This window comes from Ambystoma mexicanum, chromosome 6p (genome assembly GCF_040938575.1).
Source record: "Ambystoma mexicanum isolate Mex_15411 chromosome 6p, UKY_AmexF1_1, whole genome shotgun sequence".
Taxonomy (NCBI): domain Eukaryota; kingdom Metazoa; phylum Chordata; class Amphibia; order Caudata; family Ambystomatidae; genus Ambystoma; species Ambystoma mexicanum.
Genome location: NC_090935.1, coordinates 928,918,302 through 928,930,364, shown reverse-complemented (window position 1 = coordinate 928,930,364; position 12,063 = coordinate 928,918,302).

The window sequence follows — 12,063 nt, the reverse complement described above, 5'->3', positions numbered from 1 at the left end:
CTCATGTTCTCCTATTGTTATGTGCAAGTTATCTGTAAAAGGAAATGTTATCATAGCCCCAGAGAATCCTTGTGCATCCATTGATATCTCTGACTTTGGAAACGTTCCCTCTCTAACACATGAACTCATTGCCCCTATGTCAACCCAGAAAGAAAATGTCCTGCCGCCTAGGGTCACCCCTATCCTTGGTTCCTCTTGTGGATCTGGGGTAATAAATAGAATTGAGCATATCAAGTCACTCTGTGGGCTGTCCTATTGTGGATACATGTTCAGTCATGTTCCCGTGAATTGATTCCCTCCCATTACTGTCACACCTCCTACTCTAGGTGTCTGCAGCACTTACAGCAATATGTTTGCATCCTATTGTGCTATTATATTTTGTGATGTCTGTGGTTGTATTTGTGCTTGCTGCATCTGAGGCTATACTGTCTGCTGCAGTTGCTGTGTCTGCGGCTGAACTGCCTGCTTTGTTTGCTGTATTTATAGTGCCTGTGACTGAGACGGTTGATACTGTGTGTAATCTTGGGTGTTATAATCTTGCTGTGTAGAGCTATATGGTGGTGGATATGCAGGCCCCCCATGTGGGCCAAATTGCTGCCATTTTTTTTGCATTCCTCCCCTACCTCTGCATACCCGTGCAATATGCCCTACTTTTCCACGTGACAAAAATTCTGTTTCAAATCCCCCAAATCGTAGCAGTCCTCTGTTAATCCCTCCTGTCTGTGGTGCTTGCAATCCAAACCCTCTTCCTCTTGGTGCAAACCCCCTCCCTCAAAAAGAGATTGGTGATTGTAAGAGGCTTGCTAGGGGACAGGTGGGCAGACAAAGGGTGTGTGCCCAGGGATGATGGAGCATAGGGGGAAGAGGACATAAACAGAGAGGAAGGGTTGTGGTTGATGGAGGGACTGTTGGGAGGGAGTTCTTCTGACAGGCATGACAAGTTGTTGTATGAGCTTTTGCCCCAACAGTCCAAAGAATGTGTAAAAGGGTGCACACTGTGGGATGTTAGAAAGAGGGGATGCATGGACAGTAGCACATTGCCAACTTGGCCCAGACAAAAGACAGTCCTGTGCACCACTGCCACAGGATGTGGAAGAGCAGAAGAAGAGAAGTGGCCCATCCACAGACCAGGCCCCCAACTATGACATTGATGCACTGGAATGAGCCAGTGGCCAAGAAGTAAAGGGCAGATAGCAGTTTCACCAGAGTTGGTACTGATTGTGAACACATGGTGGGTCACCACAGGCCATTCTCCCACTCCCTGACCAGATAAAGGATGACATGTGGAGGGAACTGGTATGGCACATACATCTCCTCATTCGGCATTCCAAAAATTGTTGCGTGGGTGTAGACAATTCAAGCTCTCCTCCTTTCACGTAGTAGTAGAAGTGGAGCAATACAGGATCCAGCATTGTTGTGGCTTTTCAGTCGAATTGCATGTTGCTTTTTATACCTGCCATTTATTTATAGGTTTGTAGAAGCACGCTAAACCCTGTGCATCAAAGCACTAGTTGCAGGTCAAAGAAATGGCGTTACAGAGAGCACTCTAGCTAATTATCCACGTTTTCAGTAGTTTTCTGAAAGCCCAATATGAATGTTCAGAGCACAGGGTGATGTCATGGAATTCCGTAGATTGGTGGCAATGACTGGGAAACTGGCACCGCCAGCCATGGTGTACTGGAATCTAGAAGTGATGAGTCAATGAGCATAGGCCGTTCGTGTTGGTCTTGTGGAATGGGCATTTTCAGATTTTTGACAAAGGTACATCAGGCAGCATCTGTGAGGCATTGGTTGATGATGGATATTGTTTTGAAAGTAATGTATTCACAAATGGGAAGCCTAAGACCATTTCTTATGGCTGCTGAGATGTGCTCATGTCTGGGAATGTTTAGAGCAGCTCTGAGAGCGTTTTTCTGTATGACTTGGAGTTTGTTGATACTGCACGAGGAGGTGTCTGCGAAGAATGAGTTGCAATATTCTAGTCTGGAGCCTATGATAGCACAGGTTATAATCAGGCAGCTGTTAGCAGATAGGAAAGGTCTGCTCCCATTGATAAGTTTCACTGTGTGTGCAGCAGAAGAAGTGATAATGTTAACCTGATATGCTAAACTGAGGGTGGCGTCAAAGTATACACCTAGGGCTTTCACTGCTGAGGAGATGGAAACAGTGGTGCCGCCAATAGTGAATGACCGGCATAAAGGATTTTGTTTGTTGAGAAGTAGTTGTGATCCAGTGTGGAGAATTTTTGTTTTGTCATTGTTAAGACACAGATGATGTGATGCCATCCAGGATTGAAAGGTTTGGTAGACTGAGTGGAGGGATGTTGACTCTTTTGATAAGGATTGGTGACTAAGGATTGGTCACAACAGCCACTTAAGCTAATACTGCGCCTAAATAGGGCCTGCCTGTGTGTCTCGAAATAGGGATATTAGATGAAGAATAAAATCCTGCAGGTTTCACACAGACAAATGAAGGACACTCAGGCTCTGCAGATGCAGATACTACCAATTTGTTGTTTGCACTGTGGTTGTTTTTTCATGTTTTTTGGTATGTAAATGTATTTGGAGTAAAGGTATTGCTACCATCTGTATCTGTATCTATATGTGTTTTTCATAGGATGCATTTGGTAGCATCATTTACTGTTATCTGTTGCATGTCTCACTTTGATGTATGAAGAAAATGAGCTATGAAAATTGGAAATCTCTAGCTTTGAACATTAGCAAATGAATGGTTACAAGAAAAAAAGAAGAATATATAATAAACAGAAGTGGCAATGGAAAAAGCCCTTAATGAAAAAAAAATATAAAAACTAGAAGGGAACTGAGTATTGATTACCGCGTACAGGTTTTTTGAATGATACATTCATTTAACATCTGTTGAATTTGACTATTAGGACACATTGGGCCTTATTACGGGCCTGCCGGTAAAACTGCCAGTGCTACCGGCGGGTTGCTGCCAGACCCATAAAAATGTACCGGCGCAAGACTTCCCGTTGCCATCGGCTAATTACGAGTATGGCGGCCAGGAAGTCAGGCGCTAGTAAATTTATAAATCCCAATTCTCATATGGGGATGGGGACACGGAAGCACTGGCACTGTTGTTAACGGTGCCAGTGCTTCTGTGAAGGCTTTTCTTACCATGACCGCTACGCCCGGCAGGGTCACACCTGTCGGGCACAACGGCTCCGGCAGGCAAACCCATAGTTTGCCAGTCCGGAAACAAGGGTACCAGTGAGCTTACTGGCACCCTTATTTCCAGACCAGCAAACTTGGCATAAGGCCCATTGTGTTATATGAATACAGATGATCTGATGCTATTCAGCATTGGAAAGTTTGGTAGACTGAGTCCAGGGATGTTGAGTCTTTTGTCAAGTTTCCGGTTAGGGGAAGGAGGATTTGTGTGTCATCTGCATAGTTGGTGAATGCAATACCTGCAGTGTCTAAGTAGTCAAAGAGGAGTTTGGAGCAGATATTTTAGAGGGTCGGGGAGACGCACAATCTTTGGGATACATTGTAAGACAGGGGTGCCGGGGTGGCTGAGGCGTTGTCAGTGAATACTCTCATGGTTTTGTCAGTTAGGAAGGAGCAGATCCAGGCTGTTGCTTCTGGAGAGAAGTTGGCAGCTGAGGTAAGGTATGGACAGAGGATCTTTTGGTCTACCAGGTTAAAGGCTGCAGATAGGTCTAGCAGTACTAGACTGGCTGGTTTGCCTCATCCTTGATCTCGTCAGCCTGTTTTTTTGATTAAGTAGTGCACACTCGCTGCCGTGGCCAGGGCGGAAACCAACTGTCAACTGCTGAGGATCTGTTTAGATTTGGTGTAGTGTTGGATTTGGAGGTGGTTGACTCTGTCCAGGATCTTTAGGAGATAAGGGACCATAGTGATGGGTCAGTAGTTAGCGGGAAGAAAGGGGTTGGTTAGGATATTTTGAGGAGCGTTAGAACCTGATGGGTCGGTAGTTAGCGGGAAGAAAGGGGTTGATTAGGATATTTTGAGGAGCGTTAGAACCCAAGCTTCCTTAAGGCTTGTGGGGACATAAGAGGTAGTGCAGGAATGGCTGTGATGATAGGGGTAAGGGCATGAGCACAGTCCTTAATGACTGCAGCTGCGCATATGTCTCCTTTACAGTGAGAGGGCTCAAGGTCTTTTATGATAATGGTCACGTCAGACTCTGTGAGAGGGTGGAAGCAAACAGGTGGGGAGGTGTGGGGTAGGGCTGTGTGTGTTGTGTGCAGAGTTTGAGGTGGTGTAAGGCTAATGGAAGCTTGTTTTAGATTGATTTTCTGCTGTAGTGTAGTAATTTTGTCTATGAGGACACTTGTCTATGAGGGCATGTGTCTATGAGGGCACTTGGATTTTGGTACACCAAGCTGCATCTTTAGTAAGGTTGGAAGGAGGGGATGTGGGTGATTCCAGCTCACGCAAGGTGGTAAAAAGCTCACAAGCATTGGATTTTGCTTTGATGTTTGTGTCATTTTATGTTGTGGCTTTGGCCTTAAGGATAGCTTGTTTGTATTCTTTAGCCATAGTGGAAAATGGGCTTTGTTGGAGTCTAAAGGTGTTTTTCTTCATTTGGATTCAGCTGCATGCTTCTTGGATCCGAATGCTTGTAAGACAGGGGTGAACCATGTGTTGAGGTGGATGGATTGCTTGTGCTTTCTTTGGACCAAAGGAGTAATAGTGTCAACTGCGAATGTGATCTTTTTTTGTATTGATCAACAAGTGTGATCGGCTGATGTTGGAGAGAGACATATGTTGTATATCACATAGTAAAGGGAGGAGGCAGTCTTTGGTGAGGCTGCACATGCTGCAGCTAAATCCTGGTGGCAGGGATGCGGTAGTAGATGTCTGAGACTTAGAAATGGGAATAGTTAAGGAAATTACATGGTGGTCCATCCATGGGTATGGACAGTTGTCATGTATAGCGGTATGGCAATTAAGGTCTACATGCCAGTCCAGTATGCGACCCTGGGTGTGAGTGACTGCCAGGATTTCATTGCACATTTATGTTTTGCACCAACTAAATGATGGCAGTACATTTTGGTCCTTTGAAGTTTGCATGGAAGCACCATTACATTTGTGAATACAGTAAGGCTTAATGGGGTGTGTCTGTACATTCCTCCCCACGCCATGTTATTCCTCTTTTTTTACTTACAATGAGAACTTTTGCATGCAAAACCCCCTTCTATTTCTTTGCGCTGACCTTTTCCTCATGGTAATGTCACCCTGCCGTTATGCCCTCGAGCAAGTGGAAAGGGCCAAGGCAAAGTCCAATCTGTAAATCTGCAAATGTTTTGCGCAGCACTAAGTGCACTTTTTAGGCATTAAGTAATTTAGCACCACACAAAAGAATTTGTAAATTAGGCCCATGTCAATTGTGAATGCAGACAGCGGTGGAATGGATTGTGGACAATCCATGTACCCACTATTTTAGTCTGCCTTTGTCCTACTGAGGAGAGGTATTCTCCGATAGGTGATATCAGAGCCATTCTGAGACGTGCACCATTTAAAAATGAAAGTGTTATGTTATGTTGATTTCTACTGTGCACTGCTACCCCCAGGGGCAGTCTCTGGGTGCTTGCGTGGCTCTCTAAGAGAAGGGTGTGGGGAGGTTAGTGAGGATAGAGTAAGAGGATAGATCCAGAACCCGGAGGAACTGTGCTCTGTGAGTTTTGTTTGGCATGTGTATGCATTTTTGCTAGAGGCCTCCTGTGTTGTAACCGTTTGGGTAAAATTCAGTGCCTCCGGTGTGTGGAAGTGTTAGTGTTCGAGTTAGTGTGTTGTATCAGGTTGTGGTGGGTTCAGTAGGCCAAACTGGTTAAATAGTGTGCATAAGGGATCCAGAGTCACAGATGGCCGGAGCTGTAAGAAAATCTGGCAACTTGGTGAGTAGTTGCGTTATTGATGCACTACATGGGTGGTTTGCTCTAGATGGCTAGTCTCTTTTCCTGGTCCTCGCAATGCTTGCATGATCATCCAAAATGGTACCTCTATACCCTCTCTGCTCACACGTTGTGCGCCCCAGGGTTCCTCCCTATCTCCCACCCTGTTTAACATTTATATTCTCCCCTTGCTTCTCATGCTTGACGACCTGGGTGTTCTGTATACCAACTTCGCTGATGACACCCAGGTCGTCCTTGAATTGTCTGGCTCCTATCCCACAGACTCCAATGCCATTTCCACCATCTATTCTATCATCCACTCATGGATGAGTAAGAATTTCATGGCTCTGAATGCGGACAAAACTGAGCTCCTCATTGCAGGATCAAGCCATACGTTAAAAAATCTTTTGAAGGAATATGACTCATTTACCATTGCTAATGCATCTATTCCAGTGGCACGGTGTCACCATTGATGCGAAGCTCTCAATGTGCTTACATGTTACTAAAATCAGGGCTACCTGTAGTTGGATTAACAAGCAACTCTGTATAATGCGCCCTTTTCTCTCTGTCTCTTCTTGCATCTGACCTTGTTAATTCCAGGCTAGACTACTGCAATAGTCTTCTAGCATGCATGTCTGCTGTTAATATCACCACTCTCCAGACAACACAAAACGGCGCAGTCCGAGCAGTGCTTGGTTTACCCAGGCATTCCTCTATCACTGAAGCCAGGAAAAAACTGCACTGGCTGCCCATCAAGCATAGGGTATCCTTCATCATACTCACTCTCACATTCAAATGTTTGACTGACGCTGCACCCATCTATCTGACCCAGTGTATTCATCGCTATGTCCCTGGCCGCGCTGTTGCTCAGTCAAATTTGGCAAAACCATCTTCAGTGTTGCAGCCCCTACTCTTTGGAACACTGTTCCTCTTCACCTCAAGAGCTCCTCCTCACTGATCCATTTTAAAAAAAATCTTAAGACCCATATCATCAACTCTCCCTAGTTATCGCTAATGGTCTCTTTCAGATTTCTGCATCTCAATTTTCTTGTTGATGTTACTGTCTCGTTTGTTTAATGTGCGCCGTGAGGCATTCGGGCGATATGGCACATTATTAAGAATTAAAATATAAATAAATAAATAAATAAATAAATGTGCTTCAGCATCTGAAGATGCTGGGTTTGAACATAGTCTTGATTCTTGATTTGTTTATGTGTAGTGTGGCTAGCCCAAGGTCTGGTGTAGTGATGTCAGCAATGTTGGAGGAGCAGGAAGGGGATTATGTGTTAGTAAGTCGGTCGGTATTGTTGGCCCCTATGGCGCAGCTATTTGGTTGCTGATTGACGGTATCTAACCATGTTCTTGGTTGTGGTTCTTTGGTCCATCTTGTCTCCTCTCTAGTTTTTTGTATGTGGTGATGATGTTGCCGGTGTCCCTTCAAGGTTGTCATTCTGTGTTGAATACACAGGCTTTGAGCTGTTTCCTGATGGTGACGTAGTCTTCTGTGGTTCTAATTTCTTTGGGCATGGTGCTCCATATGATAGCAATTATACGTAAAAATTCTGTTCTGCTTAATTTGCTTTTTTCAGAGTGTCTTGCTTCTATTTATAGGTTGTTGCTGGATCTTAGTTCCCTTCCTGGGCAGTAATGGCTAATATTGTCTTGGAGGAATTCAACTACTTGTCTGTGCAGGACTTTGTTGGTGATGCAGAATGCATTGAATTTTATGTGTGTTTTTTTTTACTGGTAACCAGTGTAGGCTTTACAATGCTAGAGTGATGTGGTCTCTTCTGTTTAGTCTTAGTAGGATCCTGGCAGCTGTATTTTGCACCCTTTGTAGTTTCTTGGTAAGTCTTTCCAGCATTTCCAGGTAGAGGGCGTTTGCGTAGTCAATTCCTGTGAGTATCAGGAATATGATTGCGTGGGCCCTGAGGGGGAAGGCGAGCTAGGGTAGTGATCCTCAGAGCAGTTGTTTTGTTGACTGTGTTGACTTGTGATTCCAGGGATAGACTGTTGTTCATGAGTATTCCCAAGTTACTTACACTGTCTTTAGTCTATGGCTGCATTGCCATGACGATCGGCCAGTCCTGTTGTGGGTTCCCTCCATCAAATCCTGCGGATGAGATCATTGTTTTTGTTTTTGTTGGGTGCAGTTTAAGGTTGTTCATTGTCATCCCATTGTAGATGTTTGTGAGGCAATTGTTGAGGCGGTTATTTTGCTCCTGGTTTCTGTTTGTTTTCACATTCAGTTGCATATCATCTGTATAGTTGTAAGCGGTAAGTCCGTGGGTTCAGATGATTTTCATCTGTGGGCACATGTGGATGTTGAAAAGCATAACCGAGAGGGTGGATCCCTTCGGGGCTCAGCAGTATATATTTTTGGTGTTTGAGGTGAACAGTGGTAGGTAGGTTTTTCGGTTCAGTTTGTTAGGAATGACGTAAGCCATTTTACTGCAGATTTTGGTATGCCACATTCCATCAATCTTTTTATTAGTGTTGTGTGGCTGATTGTGTCAAATGCCGCTGATATGTCCAATAGTATGAGGGCCGATTGTGCACCATCTGCATTTATTTTCAGGTCATCCCATCTCGATAGGAGCGCTGATTGTGTTCCTCTCATTGGTCTGAATGCAACTTGTGACCGGTCAAGGATTACATTTCTTTCGACGTGTTTAAGAAGGATTTTGTACATATGGTTCTTCAAGATATTTGCTGGGTAGGGCAGGTTGGATATCGGTCTGTAGTTGCTTAGATCTTCTGCACTTTCTGATTCCTTTTTTATCAGTGGTTTAATTATGCTGATTTGAAGGAGGATGATACTATTCCTCTTTTGAGTGATAGATTCACTAGGTTCTGGAAGTGTGTCACCAGAGTTCTGTATTTGAGGATTCCTTTGACAATGTCAGGGGGCATCCCTTGGGGATCCGGCAAGTTTGGTGTCCTTGATCAGTGTTGTAAAGGTTTCTTCTGTGATTGGTTCTAGGCAGGTGAGTTTTGCTACAGTCTGCGTTTCACCCGGTGGTCCTGCAGTCATAGTTGTATTTGCCTGCGCTAGGTTGATGGTCTCCTGGATTGTATCTATTTTTGATCTCAGGTGGCTAGTGATGTTGTCACAAAGTGTTTTTGTCGGGATGATGGAATTCTTGCAAGAAGAAGGTTTTTTTTATCTCTGAAGATTTTGAAAATGTCTTTCTCTGGATTGATTGACAATTCTATTGTTGTGACATAATAGTGCTTTTTTACTTTGAGGACTGTTGATTTGTATAGTTTCAGTTGTCTTTGGTATGTTATTATGTCTTGTTGGGTGTATTGTTCTCCATTTTGTGGTTGTTTTTTTTATTTCTTTCAGTTCTTCTGTGAACCATTTTGCTGCCAGTTATTTTGGTGTTGCTTTGAATGTTTCTTCTGGAGCCAGTTTATCAAGTGCCTTGGTGATCCAACTGTTGAGTGTGTCTTTTGAGATGTTTGCGGTTGTTTCGGTGGGTTCTGTTTCACTTGGTAGGGTTGGGTTTAGAAGGCTTGTTAGGGCCTCTAGGTCTAGGATCTTCCAGTTTCTTTACTTGCTGGGATGGAGAAATGCCTTTGCAGTCTGTAGGTGGGGTTGGGATGTGATGTAGAATGGTATGATGTAGTGGTCGCTCCATACCATTGGTGTAGGTGGCGCAGATGTGCATAGTCCTTCCCTGCAGAAAATTGCATCCAGGGTGTGTACGGCATTGTGGGTGGTGCATTGACTATTTGCTTGAAATTTAAAGTTTCAAGGAGTGCGCAGAATTAGATTTATGTGGAGTCTTTTTTTTTTTTAGCCAGATGTTGAAGTCTCCCAGTATGACTAGGTTGTCATGGTAGGTTGATAAAATGACAGCCGTGTTTGCTAGTTTCGTTGCAAAGTTGGGGTTGTCCATGGTGTAGACCCTGTTGGGATGGTTTATTCATTGTCCTGTTGCGTTTGGGGTCCTGTTGTGGTGTGTATTTGTAATGCTTATTGCCAGTCAGTTTGTTGTTGCTAGTCCCTTTTTGCTTACCACGCAGTCGTATGTGGAGAGGTAGCGAGCAATGTAGTCTATCTTTGCTCTGTTCTTTGTATGTCTCCTGAGGCTGTCTGGGCTGTTTTTTGTCCAGTTTTTCTGGGTTGTAGAATCATGCTGGTCAGCACCTTCCAGAGAGGTTTTTGTTTTCTCATCATTTCTGTTTTCTGTTCTGGCTTCTTTGTCTTTTTTGTGGTGAGGCATGGTGTTTGGGTTGTAGATTGTATTCCTTTGAATGGGCATACTCTTTGGATTGGTGTGTTTCCTGGTCCTTGAGGTTTAGTCTTTTTTGTTTGTGGTTAGTTGTTGCTTGCAGGAATCTGTTAAGGATTTCAATCAGGCAATACACCCGGGTCTCAGCCTAGCATGCAATGCACAAATGAAATACTTATTTATTGTGTCTATAGGTTTAATATTCTGAGTGATATACCACTCATATCACACTCTTCTCAAAAGACCCCCAGGTCACAAAGTAGCAGGAATCAGGCTGGTTGGTAAAGGTAATATTTATTTATTTAGTTAAAATTCTAATCAAACATAAGTTTAAATATATGGGTCAGAAATCCCCAATGTGGTGACAATACAAATCAGAACGTAGGTAAGGCAGTTGAATTCACTTATATCAATGCGGCATACAAAACACAGGGAAAAGAAAAGTTTTGGCTTGCTTGAAAAGATGGTGCTTCAGTTAAGATTTCCCCCTGCAAAGTCCTTAATTCACAATTGAGCAATTCTACACATATGTAAGTAAGCAGCAGGTATTCAGGAATAAAAGAACAATGTAGAGGGTGTGAATGCAATCTTCCCTCTCCAAACAAGAGAGAAAAAGTTTTTGGAACTTTTACACTTTTAAAATGACAGTTGGAAATGGCTGTGTGAAACAATGAAAAGTGTGCAAAAATCCTTAAATTGCTATAAATTACTATGAAAGCAACACTGAACAGGTCCTAACAAACATAACCTACAATATGAGCAACAATACACAGTTTGGAAATACTTTGAATGGGAAAACACGTGTTCGAATTCGTGCCTAAATTTCACCATGTGATTTTTAATAAAAATGGGTCAAAGACACTACTGGTTTTAGGTTTAATTCAGAGTTGAAATTAAAACTCTAGCTATAAAACTGAGGAACTTATGCACAATGGAGTGAGAGGTGTTTTTGAGAAAAATGAACAGAGAAAAACAGAAAATCGGTTTTACATATGACAGGTTGGTTTTACTTAAACTAAACTAATGCTAAGAAAAAGATGAATGCCACCCAGGAATCTCCACAGTTACACACAGCCGATTGTAATCCTTCACGTGGCGGATACTCTGTTTTTCTTTTATGGGAATTACTTTTTTTAACCCAAATCACTAATGGTTTATGGTCTAGTAAAACAAATTGGAGAAAATCAGCGCTAGGGATTCAAAACAGGGTTGCAAGAATGGTTCTGACAATGTTAAAGGTTCTTAAATTAAAGATGGAATAGGTTGTAGATTGGGATAGTACAAGTTAAATATACTATGGGTTACTATGATTCCTGTTGATACTTACAGTGCAATTTAAATTAAGATTTGACCATCAGGTTCTGGTCAACACGGATCGGGTCTACAGACAGCGGGGCACTTCTGGCGGAATTGGATCAGCTGGGCAGTTCTGGTCAACAGACTGGCACATCAGACTGGACTGGATTGGATTGGATTGGTCCTTCTGGTTGCTGGACACTGTAGATCTGTGGGATGGCGAGTTTCAGCAGGCAAGCCTTAATGGTTGCAAGCCAGACTGGATCAACATTGCTTCCCTGAAGTTTGGGATGGTTCAGGATTTGGGCCAATCTGAAAAAGAGTTTAGCAAATACTGAGTCCTGGGCTTTCCAAAGTAGTCTGGATCAGGACAAGATGAAGAATTCTGGAACAAGATGAAGAAGCCAGGAACAAAGCATCACACAGAAATCAGGATGGAGTCAGGAATCAGTGTGTGTCTGTGTGTTGTGAGGTTCTGTTATTTATCATGCCAAGTGACATCACTAAGTTTATGGTAGGAGCAGACTTACAACCCACACCCACAATGCACTGATAGGTCAAAGGCACTTGCCTTTTTCTGGTTGGAAGACAGAAAGGGCTGTCATATTTTATGATGTGACTTGGGAACTCCCACAGTTATGTGGA